The sequence below is a fragment of the Giraffa tippelskirchi genome, chromosome 10 (genome assembly GCF_054371585.1).
Source record: "Giraffa tippelskirchi isolate mGirTip1 chromosome 10, T2T-mGirTip1v1.2.pri, whole genome shotgun sequence".
In the NCBI taxonomy this organism is placed as follows: Eukaryota; Metazoa; Chordata; class Mammalia; order Artiodactyla; family Giraffidae; genus Giraffa; species Giraffa tippelskirchi.
This window is the reverse complement of record NC_137284.1, coordinates 37,889,265-37,909,117: the sequence shown is the minus strand read 5'-3', so window position 1 is coordinate 37,909,117 and position 19,853 is coordinate 37,889,265. Positions and strand designations below refer to the sequence as shown.

Sequence of the window (19,853 nt, the reverse complement as noted above, 5' to 3'; positions counted from 1 at the left end):
TTTTTTGCAAGTAGTGGTTGAAGAAGCTTAGTCGTGCTTTCCAAACTTCTGTCCTCACTTAAAGAGAGCAGATGTACTTTACAATTGACTTCATAGGGTCTACTTAGTTGCTGTATTTTAACGTATGGTGGTGGTTTAGTTGCTCAGTCCTATCCGACTCTTTTGTAACCCCATGGACTGTATAGCCTGCCAGGCTCCTCTGTCCATGGGATTTTCTAGGAAAGAATACTTGAGTGGGCTGCCATTCCTTCTCCAAAGCATCTTCCCAACCCAGGGATTGAACCTGAATCTCCTGAATTGGCAGGAGGATTCTTTACCACTGAGCCACCAGAGAAGCCCCATTTTAATGTATTGGTTCAGCTAACAAGTTCAGCCTACCCAATACATTTTTCTGCTAATTATAGGTCTTTATAGGCCTCCTCATGTGATTTATAAGCTCTAAGAAAAAGCGTCATGGGGTGTGTGTGTGTATTAAGATTTTTATGTGCTGGTAATAGAGTTCGTTATCTTGTGGAAGCTTGAGAAAAACAGAAGTAACATTTTAAATACATCTCGTATGCAAAAATCTTACTTTAGCTCAGTATATACCAAAAGTAATTACAGTGATACTCACACTAGAAAGGGTTTGCAGACCTTTTTGTTACATTTGAAACAATTGTTTACAGAAATTTGATTTCATGCATGGTTTTGAACAATTTGAGATTTTGTCATTTAACTCACGCAGAGCTATTGTGAAAAGGGGGATTGTGAGGCAAAGTGATTTTTTTATGCAAAATTTTTTGGGGGTGCTGCACCTCATGGCATGTGATATTTTAGTTTTCCAACCAGGGGTCAAACCTGCTCCCCTGCAGTGGAAGTTGGGAGTCTTAACCACTAGACTGCCAGGGATGTCTCTTGTATGCAATTTTTAAATTGAGATGTAGTTCACATAACATCAAATATATTCACAATGTTGTGTGTGACCTTTACCACCATCTAATTCCAGAACATTTTCTACCACCCCAAAAAGAAAATAGCTGTCTGTTCGCAGTCACTCCCCAATCCCGCCACCCTCTTTACTGGCAACCAGTAATCTACTTTCTATCTATGGATTTTCCTAATCTGGACATTTTATCTAAACAGAATCATACAATTCTTGGCCTTTCATGTCTGATTTTTTTCACTTAGCATAAGACTTTCCAGATTTGTGGATGTTGTAGCATGTAATAACAATGCTTCATTCTTTCTATAACCCTAATAATATTCCCTTTATGGATAGACCACATTTTGTTCTTTCGTCCATTGATGGACATTTGGGTTGTTTACCCCTTTAAACCCACCAAGAATAGTATTGCTATGAACATCTGTATAAAAATGTTTGTGCTAACATGTGTTTTCAGTTCTCTTGGGTATGTACCAAAGAGAAGAATTTCTGGTAGTTAAATATTTAACTTTTGGAGGGTTTACCAGGTTGTTTTCCACAGCAGCTGTACCATTTTATATTCCCAACAGCAATGTTGAAAGGTTTCAGTTTCTCTGTATACTTTCTAACACTTATTATTTTCATGGTATTTAAAATTTTATTAAATTTTTTTCATTGCAACCATCCTAGTTAAATACATACATACGTGTGTGTGTGTGTATGTATATAATGATTTTGCTTGAAGTGAAGTGAAAGTTGCTCAGTTGTGTCTGACTCTTTGCGACCCCATGGATGATACAGTCCTTGGAATTCTCCACACCAGATACTGGAGTGGGTAGCCTTTCCCTTCTCCAGGGGATCTTCCCAACCCAGGGATTGAACCCAGGTCTTCTGCATGGAGGCAGATTCTTTACCAGCTGAACCACAGGGGAAGCCCAAGGATACTGGAGTGAGTAGCCTATCCCTTCTCCAAGGGGATCTTCCCGACCCAGGAATTGAACCCTGGTCTCCTGCATTGCAGGCGGATTCTTTACCAACTGAGCTATTAGGGAAGCTGGTAATGATTTCGCTTGGCATTTTCCAAATGACTAGTGATGTTAAATATCTTTTTAATGATGTTGAGCTTATTGTCCATTTGTATATTTTTGAAAATATGTCTATTCAGATCCTTTGCCCATTTGAAATTTGACTCTTTATTTATTTGGAAACCTAGAAGAGTTCTTTATGTATTCTGGATAGTAGGTCCTTATGTGTGACGTATATGATTATTTTTTCCCATCCTGCATCTTACCTTTCTGCTTTTTTGATAGTAACCTGTCTACACCCTGCCCTTTTAAAAATTGAAGTATAGTTGATTTACAGTATTTTATTAATTTCAGGTATGCAGCATAGTTATTCATAATATTTTTATAAATGATGTTTGAAGTTCAGTTTTTCTGTATTTTCTGTTATTTGTGCTTTTGCTATTTTATCTTAAGAAACCATTGGCTAGTCCAAGGTTATACAGATTTAGGCCTTAACTACTCCTGAGAGTTTTGTGTTTTTATAGCTCTTTTAGGTTTGATCAGTTTTGAATTAATTTTTATATATGGTGTGTGGAGGCAAGGTGATAGTAAGGAAAATGGAAGATATTTGAGTTTTTCCCCTTGTTAAGTTGACATGGGGTACAACTCTGCTTCCTCTGTGTGGCATAGAAATAAAGACTAGTGAGGGAGAAAAAATTTTCCCTAATGGCATTCTCCAGTACTGGTATAATTCATTGACTGTGAAAAATTCAAGTCAAACATTTTTAATTGGGTAGACCACTTAATCTAATCCAACAAACTTTTTTTTTTTAACGTTCTCTGGGTAGTTTAAATGTGTGAAGAGATAACACATAGTTGCATGAGGATCAATAAGCAGTTATTTTTGTCTATGCAGAATGGTGTGTATCATTCCATAGTATGTTACACTTCCCCATAATGACACTTTTCATGTGATGTAACTCTCTATAGCTTCTATAATTGTAAGTGTTTATAGAGAACCCTTAGGAGAAGGCAATGGCACCCCACTCCAATACTCTTGCCTGGAAAATCCCATGGATGGAGGAGCCTGGTAGGCTGCAGTCCATGGGGTCACTAGGAGTCGGACACGACTGAGCGACTTCACTTTCACTTTTCCTTTCATGCATTGGAGAAGGAAATGGCAACCCACTCCAGTGTTCTTGCCTGGAGAATCCCAGGGACGGCGGAGCCTGGTGGGCTGCCGTCTCTGGGGTCGCACAGAGTCGGACACGACTGAAGCGACTTAGCAGCAGCAGCAGCATAGAGAACCCTTGCATGTCTTCTTTACTGTGCTAAATAGAGCATATAGCAAGTTTGTAATGAAAAGATGCTTAAAGAATGAAGGAGGGATAAAATTTTCTTGAGGGATTGCTAATGAGTTACCAAACACTGTTTTAGGTTTTTTTTCCATGAAGGAAAATAAAGATTGCTGTAGGGGTAATGTCTTTACTATGAGTAGTAGTTGTTTGTTTGACCTTTTTTCTGTTTCCATAATGAAGTTACTTTTTATTCTTTATGGTTTGAAAATGTGAGGAATTATGGAAGTTAAGAAGTAGACTTCCAGAGTTAGATTATATAAAATTAGAGTAGTTTGGCACACTTAAATATTGTTTATTCCAGGACCTGCTTAATATTGGTATATTTGACTTCAAATGTTTCTTATCCTTTTTTTCCCCCATTATCAATTTTATTTGCTAATGTATGATTGTTGTAAGTGTATTCCAGTCAGTCTTTGACTTTAGACTTTGTGTTATCTGCAATAGTTCACTTGACAGCAGAATGCTATAAATGCCTTACTTGCTACCTTCTTGTGTGTTTTGTTATAAGACATTGGCAGAACATGTAAAGTGCAAAGGAAGATCGTTAGAAATGAAATATATGACTTTAATAGGCTATATAATGAATGAACTGGATGTTAACCTTGATTGACTTCTTGAAATCCAAATTAATTTTTTGGGAAGTGTAATGTAGATAAATCTTAATTCATTTGTGTACCCACAGACTCAAGAACTAAGCATTTTGTTTGGTGTTATATTTCTTGGAGAAGGCCTTGAATAGAAAAAGAATTATAAGAACAAAATTTTTTTTAAATTTCATATTATTTTAGTAAAATTATCTAGGAAACTATATTACGATCTTTTGCTTGTTCTATGAGCAAGACTATGGGGTGAAAGTTCTGAGATTGTGTTCTGTTGAGTTGCACAGTGCCAGCAAAAACCCTGGTTAGAAAGAAACATTAAGTGGATTGCTAAGGAAAAGTGATTGAAGTCTAGGAAATATTGCAAAAATGAATGACACTTGATTATTACCCTAAAAGGAACATGAAAGCTAATGGTGAAAATGTGTAAACGAATAATTGTAATACATTGAGATAAATGCGTAATATTATTTACATAAAGTATCAAAATATGGGATAGGGTAATTAATTTTGAAGAAGTTAGTGACAGCTTCGTAGAGGAGGTAACAGGAATTTTAAGGATTAACAGAGATTTGCCAGACGGACAGAGAAATTCCTTCTAAATAGACTAGCACGTGCAGTGACACAAAGGCAAGAAAGAGCATTTTGGTGTGTTTGGGGAAAACTGTAAGTAGTGCCAGATGGTGGAATGTGAACTGTCAATGAGAATAGGGGGGCGATGAGATTGGAGAGAGAGCCCTTAAGTGTCTTGCAGGGACAAGAGTTACCTTGATAAACTCTGGTCTCTTCTGCCCAGATCTTCGTTTTAGAATCTCTTTCCTCCTGTTGGCTGCTCTCCTAGTTTTCAATGCCAGTGTTATAGAACTGCAGAAGTACTGAATGTTATTATATGTGGTCGTTTGAGTCACTGAATGAATAGAATCAGGTACACTGATTGCATGACTTTATGGGCTTGTCTGCAAGTAGGGGTTTTTTTGTTTCAACTTTATGAATGAACTTAAACTATCTTATCATCTGATGACAGTCAATGTGAATAGGAAAAGTTTGCTAAGATTCTTGGGAGCATGTTTGATTTGTGTGATTTAACAATTGATAGCAATTTGTTACATAGGATACATTATTAGTTTCTTTAGGTTTTTAAAGCTCAATTTCTACCAAACAAGACTTTATTAGTCTAATGGAAATTAATATACTCATTAGCAATTACATGTTGTCTACTAGTATAAACAAGCTACTGTGTTGAGATTATTGAGAAATCTAAAAGTGAAATTGTTGATCATTTCCTCAGTCTCGTAAGGAAGATGACATCTACAGATAGTTATGTTACCGGGCAACAGTGTAAGATAAGCTCAGAATGGATGTCATTGAAAATTAGAGGGGAGAGAGATAACTGCTTTTGATAAAGAAGGAGAAATGGACCTAATTAAATGGTAATTAGGAGGGGTAGGCATTTCAGGTGGAGGAAAGAGCAAGAGCAAACATTTGTAGGTAGCAAAGCTGGAACTGTGTTGGGAAACAAAGGAATCTACTTTAACTGTAGATGGTAAATGGGGTGCTTTGAGGCCAGAGGAAGGACAGGTTAGGCCTGAGGGGAAGTATGGTTGGAACAACTGTCTGGGATGAGATTGTGGAGGGAATATGGATTTTAATCCTATGACCTTTAGATATATCTCATTTCCTGGTAAAGTTGGACCCTAGTTAGAGCTGATTTTCAAAGCTGTACTATATTTTCTGCTGCCAGTGTTAAAATAGGGAAGGCAAGTTTTGCTAATCTATAAGCTGAGAATGAGATTTTATTGCCTTTAGCATTTCATGTTAACTTGTTTATTAAAAACGGCATCATAGTGGCAGTATCTAAGGTTTGAAGGGTTTCTGAGTCTATAGATTGCTCAGGAATGAATTATTGAAGAAATCTTCTAAACAGTAGTAATACATTCCTAATTTTGATCTGAAGATATTTTATTGACGTTTAAGGAACCTTTTCAGTCTTCATTATTACACAAAATTTGATCAGATCATTTATTTTTTAGGATATAGCCTGCATGATGGAAATAATAGCTCAGATTAAAGAATCCTTTCTTAAGCAGTTGACATGCATTAACACAGTTGACTTTTACAAAAAAAAGCCTGTTAAGTAGGTAGTCTTATTAGCTCTATTGTACAGATACATAATGAGAAACATTACTGTAATAGAAGGAAATAGAGAATAAAATTAACACTTAAGTGGCAGTGAAGAACCTTGGGTGGAAGTGAGGCAATCTGGGGATCTGGGCAGTCTAGCTCACAGAGAAGTTTTAGGGAATGGGAAATATGAGAAAGCCTTTCCTTGAGAAATATAATTTCTGTAAATATGTAAGATTATATTTGGAAACAGCAACTTCTTATACTTTTAAAAGGAACAAGCCCTGAACTGGAATGGGGTGTGCTGGCCCTAGCTCCATATGACCTTAGGAAAATCCGTTTCTCATTAAATTATTTGTTTTCTAAATTACCTCCCTGCTCTGCTACTCTGTGATGCTGTATTTGGGCCCATTTAGCTTTTTTGTCCTTGGCTTGGTGCTTTGGAAACTAAGATTAAGGAGTTTTGCTATGAGCTTTGCTTCATTCTCCCATTACAGTATCTCACCTACTGATATATATTATCTTTATTTGAAAAACAATTTTAACTTGCGTATTTTACTGTCATTGGGAGTGGGGGCATAGCTTTGTTTTCTGTGATATTGTTTTGGGAGAAGAGGGCCAAGAAAAATGTGAATTTTCTTTTATTAAAAATTTGTGAATTATGTAAAATGTTAAAATACTTGATAATAAACGACTTCCTATAAGCCTTCCCACCCATGTTTCAAATGCCTGCTTTTCTGAATTTTCAGTCAGGTTGACCACAAGATGTTTCATCCTTTCATGTTTGTTCCCCTTTGGGTGCAAGTAGCAATTGTAATCAAATTACTCCTCTGTCCATCTGCAGAAGCATTTTTCTTTTTTCTGGTTTTTGTCTTCTTTTTATTTTAAATTCTCATAGCATCTTGCGCCTGTTTATTTCTTCTGAAAACAGGGATTCTTGCTTTATTCGTCTTGGTATCCCCAATACCCAGAATATAATGCCTGATCTATAATAATAGCTTAGTAAATATTTAATAAATCTTTGATAAAGATAATGAACTTACTATGCTGGGATGGTGAATGAACTATCTAGTCAGCAGTTTTTTTATTTTTTAAATGTGAAGTTCTTGGACAAAATTAATCTATTGCAAATATTCAGATATGATCTTGGTCTCTAGTGAGTTGGTTCACTTGATAAGTTCATAGTGTTCATGCTAGGATTATGTACTTGATACCTGAAAAGGGGTAATGGTGTGGTCCCTTAACTATAGACTAAATGGTCTACACTGGCTATTTATCTTGCTTTTGTTGGCTGTTGGGTATAATGGGAGATCAGTTGATGGTATATAATGATGCATCACTAATCTATCACCATGTGTTCATTTCCACAGTAATTTAAAATTATTTGGTTAAGTGATGAGTTTGTGAATTAATGCCTTAAACCTTATTTTTATCCCTTAATTTTGATTTCATAGAACTGTAGAAATCTAAGCATTATTTTTGTTTCAAAGATTCTTTGTTTGATGGAGAGACTGTTTCTTGAAGTATATGTATACTGTGAATATATATTGTGGATGGAGGTTGCATCCTGGAACTTGTAATAGGCTAACACTGCATCCATTTTTGTGACTGTAGCTGCTTACTCTTTTTTGGCTGCAACCATTTGTGTATTTGGGACCGCCACTAAGAGAAGATCAGGGAGTTTCCTGGCTGTGAGATTAGGACTCTGCACTCTAATTGCTAAGGACCCAGGTTCAATCCCTGGTCAGGGATCAGCCAAAAAACAAACAAAAAAAGTTTGCTTTTATTTGCAGGTACATGTATGTATAGTTAGTCTTGAGCTAACTTTTCAAATACAGCATGAGCTATCTTTATTTTTGGCAATATTTTTACCTTTTGTAACTTTGAGCAACTTACTGGTATCGTTTAGAATAATCCTTAGTTGTATACAATGTAAATTATATTAGGAAATTTGTAATATTTATTGTGCTGCAGTCCATGGGGTTGCAAAGAGTTGGACGCTGGGTGATTGAACAACAACGGTATTTATTGTACCTTTTTAAGTGCAGTTTGCCCATCTTCAGATAGCAATTTTGAAAAGGAGGGGGGCAAGATTTTGGAAGTGTGTACTATTTTTATCAGGAGAATAGAAAACAAAACATCTCACTAAGTGTAATTCCTAGCTTTGTTGCAGGTGAGATATTGGGAAATTGGTCTAGTTTTGATTTATAAGGCCACTGTGAAGATAAATACAAAATTGAATGAATTGCTCTACATGAATTTGTTCATAAGAACTGAATTTCCAAGAGGGTTATAGGATAGCTGCATTTGATCTTTTGAAGACCTGGCTTGTTCTTTACTTGAAAAACATTGTCTTCTGTTTTCAGATCTGGGAGATACAACCACATTATCCTTATTCCCATTTGTACATTTGTTTTTAGAAGTAAACCAGCTCTTTAATAATCACTGAGAAGTTAAGGTTTAGCAGGCAGTATTTCCTTTTTTATTTTTTTTTCTCAACATTAACTTTTATAACTTTTCTTCACAGAACTATATGGTTGTATATTAGTTAGCAGGTTTGGAATTAGTGTTAGGTGTTAGTTCAGTATGAGATTTTAGACTTGATATGGGATAAATCCTCCTTTATTTTTGTTTTTCATATTCTTACACAAGGTTGTTTTGAATTGGTGGCCTAGAGTGGACAAAGGCGTTATTTTCAGGTGACTTCAGTAGCACATCCCAGAAACACTGCATAAACATAGCTGAGTGGCAGTAAACAAGAAGGATAAGTACTGACTTAAAAGTTAGTTATAGAAAAAGAAATTAATTATAGAATTGCAACTGGCAGCTAAGTTAGGTATTTATAAATCAGCTCAGGAAGCTGAGACACTCCTTGACTGATTGCAGAAAGAAAACCACTTCTTCCTATCAGGAGGTGGAAACGTTTTTAAGAGAAGCTTAAGCTGCTTCTTATCTTTGGGCTTGTAGACTTAACCTAAAAATGCTTTTTCTTTTATTTTCTTCATCAGTTAGGTTTTCCTAACTTAGCCAGTGACCAACCAAGAAGGTGTTGTAGCTTTTGAGGCCCTTTATAAACATAGTTTACCTCCTCTCCTATTACTTAGAATTAGTAATGATTACATCTCTGGGACCGAAACCTTCTTGGCTTTTTAAACCTTGCTTATAAATTAAGGCTTGTAGTATTTAAGGCATTTTGAGATGGGAATACCCAAAAATCTTGAAACGTGTTCCTTGTGAACTTGGGTTGAATATTATGATTCCTTTGGTATACCCTGTCAACTTCAGTATTGCAGTCAGAATGAAAATGAGGATGCCAATGCGCAGAATATACTATACCAGATAAGAAGTGGTTACTGTCTGTATTAGAAATTAGGTTTCTGAAGGCTAAAGAGAAATGTGTGAATTTTAGAATAATTAGAGTAGGTTATGACAAGGCTTGAACCATGTAGAATGAACAGAAAGAGAATTCAGAGAAAATATGTATTTGTCTTCATATTTCTATGAAGACATAGTAATCTTTCTAGTGGAAAGACTACTGTTTTAAATAATCAGCTCCTGGTTTGTGTTAACTTAAGGTAGGCAAGTATTTAAGTCTTTTCAATGGAGTTAACTGCATCCCTTGCCTTGTCAAAGTGTTAGTAGTTTGGTCGTGTTGGACTCTTTGCCACCCCGTGGACTGTAGCCTACCAGGCTCCTCTGTCCATGGAATTCTCCAGGCAAGAATACTGGAGTGGGTAGCCATTCCTTTCTCCTGGGGATCTTCCAGACTCAAGGATTGAACCCAGGTCTCCTGCATTGCAAGCAGATTCTTTACTGTCTGAGCCACCAGGGGAAGCTCTTTGCCTTGTCAAAGGCACCAGTAATACAGAATTAAAAGACTAAGAATGTGAAAGAACTTCTTGGCAAACCCAGTATGAAGAAATCCCCAAATATAAAGATTTTGCCACTCTTAAGATTGAGTGCAAGTAACTGGTTAACATTTCTCAGTGGGAAGAGGTTGGGCTTTATAAACTTTCTGAAGAAGGGTTTGTAAGACATCTTTTGTGTTTGAGGTGGTTTTGTAGTACTATATTGGAAAAGTGATGGAGGAATAGTCTACTAAAAATGAGGGGAAATTGACTAATAAAATATGATGCTAAATAAAATAAGTGATATCTAATATTTCATGGTGCTTTAAAGTTGTAAAGTACTCTGAACATGTCATATATTTTTGTGAAAGTTAAATGACTGCTATCCCTATTTTTAAAATAGAGAACTTGAAACTGAGTGGGTAATTAACATGCCTTGACGTTATAAAGGTGTAGAATAGTGAATCTAGAATTTGGTTCTAGATCCTCTAGTTATTCTGATGTCACTTCATCCTGTTATAGTACAGTCCTAGCACATGGAAATGGATTTGACCAAGCATGGAAGTGTTGGAGGGACAGCCTAGAGCAGAATTTTAGTGATTGGTGGAATTAGCATCCTCATCATTACTGTTCAAAGCAGGTTGGAAACAAATAGGATGGGGTATTTTAGGACAGACTGTCAAGTAAGTGTGCATCAGAGAAGCACTCTTAATAGGGAGAAACGAACTTCAAAGGAATAGAAAGAACTAAAAACAGACACCCCTTCTCCCCACCTGCCAATCAAGCCTTCTGGAAGGTAGCCAGTATAGCAGTGAAAAAGAAAGCTAATGTTCTCCAGTATTTGTCAAATTTAGGCAAGGACTATGCTCTAAAAGTAGTAGTCTTCGAAGTAGTAGCATTTTAGTTGGAAAGAAGGCTGTTTGGGAAGCCTTTGTCACTATAGCAAAAGAGAAATTGGTGCAAGGTTGGTATTGTAAAATGAAGGGAGAAAGGTGGTTAAATTTTCCTGCTACTTGTCTGGACCATTTTAAGATTTATATTATCTTAACAAATCAAGTGAAAGATACATTGTTGCAAATTTGAGGAACTCCTCAGATATCCATTCAGAGACAGAATGTGAGTATTGAAAATTATTTGTGATATTATCTGTACCTAAATATAGATACTTGCATGAAAGAACAAATTGTTTTTATTCTTACTCTTCTATTATTAGTGTTATTGAAATTGGTACATAAAAGCAGAACTAAATAAAAACCCACTGTAATTACTGTGTACAATATATGTTGTGTTAAATTCATTGTTTCCAAATTCTGTAGCAGTAGAGGTCGGTTTATCAAAATGTCTTATATTAAGAAATACTTAAAGTCTATATTTAGGGGAAATAAATCCATGATTAGCTGTTCAATGTGCAGAATAAGTTATGAATATGTCAATTTTTAATGGAAGAACTAACACCTTCAAAACACTGATTTTTGCTTTAATATACTTAGGTTAATGACTTTTAAACATAGAATGATTCAGATAACATTATTTTGGAATTTAAATGTACCAAATTCCTTCCTTATTCCCCTGCATAGTTCTGAAAAAATGTTTTCAGATCAACAAACATTTTTTGATGGTCAAAGCTTGGACTTTCACCAAGCTTTTAGATTTAAACTGGTGGGGTTTTTTTAAATTCTTTAATATTACTGAAGCATAATTTACATGGGAGTTTTAAGTTAAAAAAATAATATCTTCAATTTTAGCAGTTTTATAAAGTAGATTTTAATCAATATATTATGCCTTGTACAAAAGTCATTTGTCATGAACTTTTCAGATTCTTTTTTTTATGCTGAGAAATGGGCAAACATGGGTTTGTAGTGAATTTTATAAAAACAGCTGTATAGTTATGAAATGTATGAGAATGGAGATCTTTTGGCCAAAATGCTCCTAGTGATTATTTTTTCTTGTAGAAACTTAAGAAGGCCTAAGTTTACTTACAAGGAAAAATACTTTGGCCTTAGTTTAGAGTGATTTATTAATATGTATTATTTGCTCACATTTTTCACTTAAAGAGCATTATTTCAAAACTTAAAGTCATGTAGATGGGCTGTTATTTGGTGGTTACTATTTTGGGTTGTATCTGTCATTACTGTTTATATCAGTTAGAAAAAAGATTTTTCAGAAATGGCTTTTACTCTAAGAAGGGTGCCTGCTTCATGAACTGTAGTAGGTGATTTGTGCCACTTTGACTCACTGAAGGGGAACATACTGCTCTGCTTTAATTTTGAAGTGTGAATAAATGAGATTCCCGCTGTCTCTTGCTGAACTATCTGGGTAATGCTAGAGGCTTTTGCAGGATCAACAAGGTTGCTGTTCATCATGACTTAGGTTTGGCAAGGGTGAAGCAGACAGGTGATGGAATGCCTCCGTACTTCCGTATTATGTGGATGATGGTGATTGATCATGGCAGTCAGTTCCATAGGCCTCCAAGCCACTGGTGACACACTGTCATTGTTACTGTAATTTTCAATTGTCTTTATCTAAGACTCCTGATTATCGTGTGTAAATAACAGCCTCCCCCTAACACTTGGCCCATTCTTTTTAAGGGCTAAGAAATCCTTCGCACTTTTCACCATTTGACATGCTTTTGTTCATTTATTGATTGTTTGTCTCACTAGTATATAGTGGCAGAAACTTTGTCCACTATTATGTATTTCTTAAATATTTGGCATATTATGCAGTGAGTGTTGTTGCTGTTCAGTTGCCCAGCCATGTCCAGCTCTTTGTGACCCCATGCAATGAGTATTATAGAAGAAATGGGATTTCTGTTCATACTGAGGTTTGCAAAGTTGTGGGAAGATGGAATATAAAGATTCTGTTGTTCTAATTGCATTGGAGACATGAAACTTGTGTTTTCTGGATGAGGTAGACTCTGGCACAGAGGCTAACTATAATTTATTATTCTCTCTGTCTAGACAGATTTAAATTCTTAAGAGAAGCCATTAAAATTCTTTTGGATTCCTACTTTCTAGACGTGAGCTTGGCTGTTACTGAGTAACGTTAATCTAGCTGCGAGGAGGGCTTTTTGCTTCTTCGTCTCTCCTCCTCTCTGGATCTTAGTGGGGCGAAACGGACTTTCGTTTCACCTATAAATCCACAAGTGTTTATCCTGTCGTATCAGCACATGCACAAAATAGCATGCCACACATGTGAACAGTAAAAGCAAAAAAAGATTCCTGGCTTTATTTTAACAAATCTAAGAATGAATCTTGATCACTTAAAAATGGTGGGACAGTCTTGTAACAGTTGAGATTATGTTTCTGTTTTTTAAGCATAAGATATTTTTGGACATAGAGGTGAAAATTTCTAGTATTTACAGTTCCCCAGAGAAGAAATCTGAGAATCATTTACATAGAGGTTTTTGTTGGGGATGAGAGGACAAAATAGAATGGAAGCATGTTTGTGTAGGAAGGCTAGGGAAGAACCAGAATTTAGCCCTCAAAGAAAGAAAAATGCAAATACACTGGGAGTAGATGATGATAGTGTGTTAATTCCTTAGCTGCATGTAGACTTTTATTAGGTCACTGATAACTAGGGTGACATATAATTTATATTCCAAACTGGGGCACTGTTGAGAGTATATGCTGTCTGAATGGAACAGTGGGACAGCAGGTACAAACCAAGATTGTTCCAGGAGAACGAGGACACTTGCTCACCCCCTGCTAATAACATACTTTTCTCCAGACTTAGTCCCAGTTCTTTGAACTTCTGTACGTAGTTTTTTTTCTCCTTTAGTGAACTAGAATGTGCATTCACAGAGTCTCTTAAGCTTTGGTTCCGTTTACCTGGTCTCGGTGGAATGAAAGAATTCTTTCCATATTTTCTGCAGCCCTGGACTGTCTGATTTACAGCATTGGTAGAGGTAAGTACAGAACTTGTAATATGTTGTTAGTTGACCTTTTATTTTGCTTAGGAAATCAGGTTTTGTGTGTTTCTGATTCAGTGTTTGATTGTTTTTGAGAGTCATGGTGTGTCTCCTTAACTGGATTGATGATGAATTGTTATCAAGTTCTTAGAATGTAGTAAAAAAAAGTTTGTAATTTTGACATTTACTCTTAAATTGCTTGGTACATACTTAATAACATATTGTTTTCTTTTCTATAGGTGGGATTGTGATTCTGAAACTTCAGATCTTCAAAGAAGGGAAGGAGAACACCTTGTGCTTATACCATGGACATGTAATTTTTTTTATGTTAAAACACTGTAATGCTTTTGTTTTCCTATTCAATTTAAATAAAGTTTTTTATTCTTATATTAAGTGATGTGTTTTTATTCTATTAAGTGACTTCTTATTGTTATCTTACATTATCTGGAAAATTAGACATTGTAATAGTACCTCTGAGATAGTTCTTACCAAAATGCGATTCTCCTCACCTCTCAGATCTTATTTGGAATCTGGGTTGGGACTAAAGTTATCTAGGTTTGAAAACCACCTGAAATCCTAAACAATCTGAAAATTAAGGCGTTTATTTATAGCTAAGCTTGGACCCATGACTGTTTGTGTGTGTGTGTGTGTGCACGCTCACTCACCCACTTGTGTTCAATTCTTTGCGACCTGGTCCGTAGACTGTAGCCCACCAGGCTCCTTTGTCCATGGAATTTTCCAGACAAGGATGCTGGAGTGGGTTGCCATTACCTCCTTCAGGGGATCTTCCCGACCCAGGGATCAAACCCACATCTCTTGCATCTCCTGTATTGGCAGGTGGATTATTGACTGTTGTGCCACCTGGAAAGCCCCGTGTCTGGTCTTGCCAGAGTCCTATTGTTTCTCTGTACAGTCTGCTATCTAGTGGTAGGAATGCAGAGTACACCACAACATCATGGTTTTCAGACTTTTTCATGTTATAAATGCTAACATAGTAGACTGAAACATTTTCATAGGGGGAAAAAACTACTATTTCATTTGAAAAAGAAGGTAGTGGCATTGAATTCTGAGAGTGTTCCAAGACTATCTTTTTCTATATAGTGCTTTCATGACTTGAACTTTCTTCTGTTCTTGTGAGATTTTTATGTATTTATGACAAGTTGATTGTTATAAAGAGGCAAATGCATAAATAATAATAGATAATTTGAAGAGACAGTAGTTTGAGCTGATTTGAAGAAGATGCTTTGTGTGTGATTAAAATTTTAAGGCAACTGCTTGATGATTCCATTAACAAAAACAATTTATTTTAAACTTTATGGACAGTTCAGCAAACTTGGCTTGTGTAACCTATGATACAAGCGATAAATTTCAGCAAAATATTAATGTAGAGTACCTTAGGGTTGGCTTTGTTTACCTAGCTCCATCTGAATTCTTTCTTCTCTTAGAACTACATTTGTTAATGCTACTTCTTTCCTCTGCTACAGATATACAGGAGACCAATCCTTTCTGTTTTTTAAAGTGTTCTGAAGACGCTCAACACTTCCTAAATCTTGTTATGTTTTTTATTCCTCTTTCCAAAAAAGTTGATTTCTTTTGGTGGTCTCCATAAGCACCTGAAATTAGCACTCATGAAGGTGTTTCAGGTTAATATATCTTCAAAAATTTTGTTTAAAATTGAGAGCTAGAGAATTTGTGAGGATTTATAGCAGCTTTTCTGTTGAAATAGTTTTTAAGGGGGACAAAACCTCTTATGTGGTGATTTAAAAAAACAGTTGAAAGAAAAACTTACTATTCAATAACCAGATTAAATATAACTATACTATCATGCTCTTAATATAACTGTACTGATACATAATTATCAAGCTATCAAGTTATCTTTACATTTTAGTTTTCACACCAGTGTGAATCTTAGTTTTCACCAGTGTGAATCCTTAGTCCATTCATTTTTGCAGAAAACGCAGTGACAGAAATAGCATATCTAGTTGTGCCAGCAGGTTGATTTTTTCCTACAGCCGCAACTTTTTTTTTTTTAGTAAGGTGGGAGTTTGCCTTATTTTCTTTGTTGGTTCTGGAGTTTCCTCAAGACTCACCTACAATGGTGTAAGACTGAACTTGTATTCAAAGTATTGGTCTACCTCTGCGACAGTGGCTACCAGATTTCTAGCTATTACACATGCAGCTCTTGTGCTTATACCACCTCTTCCTCATCCTTGAGGAAATAAAGGAACATATCAATGCTGTCTTTTCTGCCAGTGATCATGATGTGCTCTAAAGGGTCTGAAATCAATTACAGTACATGATTCGTGTTTGCTGTGTGACGTGAGAGGTCCTTACTGAAATTTGTGAAATTACGGAAATAATAGTGATACAGTTCCTTTACATGCTGCTTTTACTAGCTGTTCTACATGTAACTTAGTTGCTGAGTAATTTTGAAAGTGTTCATTTCTTTTTGCATCACCCCATATTTGGGCAAATATGCTATGTATCAGAAAATATAGTATATCTGAGATCTTAGTGTTATTCTGCATTATTCTTTAACATGATTTTGATATAATATACTGTGAGCATTTTCCCCACTCAGCTTTTTTTTTTTCTCGGTGTATTTGTTGGCCTCATAGTACTTCACTACCAGACTGCTGTCATTTAATGAGCTATTCCTCCATTATTGAACGTGTCCACTCACATTGTGACTTAGGTACCTTAGCTTCATAGTACTCTTATCAAAACCTTTTGGATATCATTGTCATTTCTTTTTAGTACTTTGAATGCTGCTTTCTCTTCTCTTTCAAGTTAACTCAATCCTTATTACTTGTACTGAGTATTCTATATTATGTGAGTCTTTCCCTAGTTTTAATTTTAAATCCAGTTAAAATGTTGGTTAGATTTGTTTCTTAAGGTATAAATCAGTCTGTAAAGGTTGTATTTTTGAGTTAATTCTAATGGAAATTATGTGAAAGTCTAACACATTTCTCATGGAGGATCCCACGACCTTTAAAGAAAATTGTAACAGCTACATCTTAATTTGGACCATATTTTGTGACCCCTTACACAAAAAATTGAATGATGTAAGATGGTTCATTCTGTTTCCCAGACATCTTTTGGCTTAGGTCTGATTTCAACTTGCATGTTTTCTAAATACTTTCAAACTTTTCCTAAGTGAAAAAAATTGTGCTGATACTTTATAGCAAAAGTTCAGAAGCTTTTCTTTATCCTCTCATTGCTGCTGTTTCTTGCTGAATATTTGTTTTTATATTATTTGTACTCCTACCCAGGAAAAATTTCGAAGATCTGATCAGCGAAGCAACATTTGATGAACCACTTAATTTGCCTTCCAAATTGAGTGTCTCCAGTTTTCTAGATGATTGAAGAGATCAGTCTTATGTTACTAAAATAATTTCTGAAGGCAGTTGCAAAAGGAGTGTCTTTCGAAATAACCCTTTTGAAAGAGACAGTAATATGTGGCTAAATGATTATGATGCATTGTGCTTTTTTTTTTAAAGACTAGCTTTAGGCAAGCTCTTTTATTAGAAAATCTACTTTGGGTATCAGCGTAGTTTTGATATAGCCTAGTGAGTGCCTGTTTAGATGAGAACTTGAGGCTTTTACAGTCTGCTAATGGCGCATGCCACTGGACTGGGTTGCCTGACTTGTGGAAATCTACCCTTCAACAAGTCAATACAGATCTGTGGCTATCTGGTATCTGGCTGTTTCTTAATTTTTGTGCTTTACTGAACGTTTGTGATGAATACAAAAATATATATATTTTTGCATTTCAGTGCTTATTATTTTTAAGTTAGCTATAGAAATTTAGAACTTGCATTAAATTGGCTAGTTGGGTATTTGCTTTGTAAATATTTCCAAGCATCCTTATCTTTTACAAAAAATTTAATTCTGTTACTAAGTCTGGTATTTAGTAGTGAGCTCCTGTGACCTTACCTATGGGTCAGTACCTTACCTGTGTTAATGAAGTAAACATTTATTTTATCTACGCCAGACCTTGTTTGTTGGAGAGGCATGTTAAATAATAAAAGTCAGCATTTTGTTTTGAAAGTTTAGATTGGTTCCTTCTGCTGTCTCTGTGTGGAAAAATGCTCTTCATTTCCATAGTAGGCCTGTTTTCCTCTGCCCTTAAATACTAGAAATCCTCATGAATTCTCACCTATACTTAAAGCAGAGAATCTATATGCCATATAGTTATTTTTTTTAGTGTAGAGTTTAGGATTTGTTACCAATGTAATATTAAAGAAGGTTTTACACTTTTTATATTCTCAAGGTAAACAGCTAAATGAAAATATAACGTGAGTTTCTACTTTGGAAGCCTTTTGATGGTAAAGGAAGTTTATTTTCAAGTTTGTGCTTTTTAAGAAATGAAATCTGAATTGAGAATGAGAAAAGCAGTAGCTATCAAGGTTGCCATGATATGCTTGATATTTGTTTGAAACAATTGGCTTTTGGTTGATTAGAGGTGTGGAAAACATTTTCCTTCCTGAGTTGTTGGGGCTCAAGCTTAGAAGCATTTTCAAGTTACTACTGTAGTAGATACATTGTTCAGAGGAAAAATTACCCCTGGAGAAAATGGATGGTTGAGTTAAAGTACTATGGGCATGTGTGTTCTGCAGGGTTTGTGTAACCGTGCAGTATATTTTCTCCCAGAAATGTTTCTATGTCTTTGGTTTTTGCATTTGGTCTACTCTGAATTTATGCATGAACTCTTATCCTATTTTTCCTGTTATATATGAGGTCTTATATTTTAGCTTCTGGAGTTTTCCGTGCATTTTTATGTGGTCATTTCTAAATGCCATGAAATATAGTACATTACAATAAACCATTATTTGTTGGATCCCCTTTAACTTGAAGTTGAGAATTTTCACATGTGATGGGCTCAGGTCTGTTTTTAACCTTTTGGGAATTGCAGGTTGTGCAAAGAGTTGTAGAGTTGTAGTTGGTGTAATTTGTGTAAAAAATACATTTTGAATGGTCATGTTAGGGCTGCTCAAGTGCATACTAAAATAAATAAATGTTATTTATTCAAAAAGTGTGAGTGACCATTGTATGCATTGAACTATTCTTAGGAAATCCAGCAGAGAACATAATAGAGCCCTCCCTACATGGAACTTATACTTTAATTGGGAGAGAAGGACATTAAACAAGTTAAAATGAGTTAGGTGATAAGTGCTTTGGAGAGAAATAAAGCAGAATAAGAGGGTATAGTGAGGGTTTGGAGGTAGAGGATTGCCTTAAGGCTTTGTTACTTTTTTATAAATATTTAGAGATGTTCATCTAATAGGTGACATTTGAGCAAAGATCTGTAGGAATAAACTCAGCTAGTGAGAGAAGTGTGGATATCTGCAAAAAGAGTATTCTAGGCAGAAGGAACAAAACACTGAACACTGAGGTTAAGAGGGCTTGGCTCGTGGGAGGCATTGCAAAGAAGACATTAGTGTAACTGAAGCAAAGTGATGAGGAGAGCTGATCACAAAGGGAATATACCATAGATAGAATATACATAATCTAATGCGTAAAATGCTCGTTGAAACTGAAATCTACACTTTTGGCTTCATTTAGAATCAGGCTGTCTCTGACTAATCCAGTGGTTTACTTAGGTCCCTGATTAAGAGTATGGAAAATTACCAACAAAAATATTTGCAGATTCCTTTTAAAATCTCTGATTCTAGACGAGAGTGATGAGAAAGTAAATAATAAAAGTGTAGAATTGTGTACCAGCTTTAGTGTCTGTGTGGTGAGTACCTTAGTCTGTGGAGAGGAGAATTTCACAAAGGAAAATACATCATTCATTTTGAGGAATGAGCAAGAATGGAAGGATTTGGGTGTGAAGCAGCAATGTGTGTGTGTGTGAGAGAGAGAGAGTCGCTGAATCGTGTCCAACTCTTTGGGACCCCATGGACTGTAGCCCTCCAGACTCCTCTGTGCATTGGATTCTCCAGGCAGGAATACTGGAGTGGGTAGCCATTCCCTTAACAGGGGATCTGCTGGATCCAAGGATTAAACCCAGGCCACCTACATTGCAGGCAGATTCTTTACCATCTGAGCCACCAGGGAAGCCCGTCTTGGAAGTTAAGATTCAACAAGGAGGATATTGACAAAGATGAAATGT

At 35.8% G+C, this 19,853-nt stretch overlaps 1 protein-coding gene and 1 long non-coding RNA gene across 37 annotated transcripts in view; both read left to right on the top strand.

Moving 5' to 3' along the window:
* Positions 1–19,853, top strand: part of PICALM (phosphatidylinositol binding clathrin assembly protein) — a 97,292-nt gene that overhangs the window by 8,448 nt on the left and 68,991 nt on the right. For 9 of the 36 annotated variants that reach the window (XM_081537018.1, XM_081537017.1, XM_081537016.1 and 6 more), the window contains exon 1: positions 10,337–10,947. The exons of the other annotated variants lie outside the window; for them this stretch is intronic. The gene's annotated coding sequence lies outside the window, so the exon portion shown is untranslated. Of the gene's footprint in view, positions 1–10,336; positions 10,948–19,853 lie in introns of those variants that run through there. 36 annotated transcript variants of the gene reach the window in all.
* Positions 10,337–14,128, top strand: LOC145524527 (uncharacterized). Its single transcript, XR_014067636.1, has 2 exons — positions 10,337–13,735; positions 13,978–14,128. It is a non-coding gene; the product is annotated as an uncharacterized LOC145524527 (long non-coding RNA).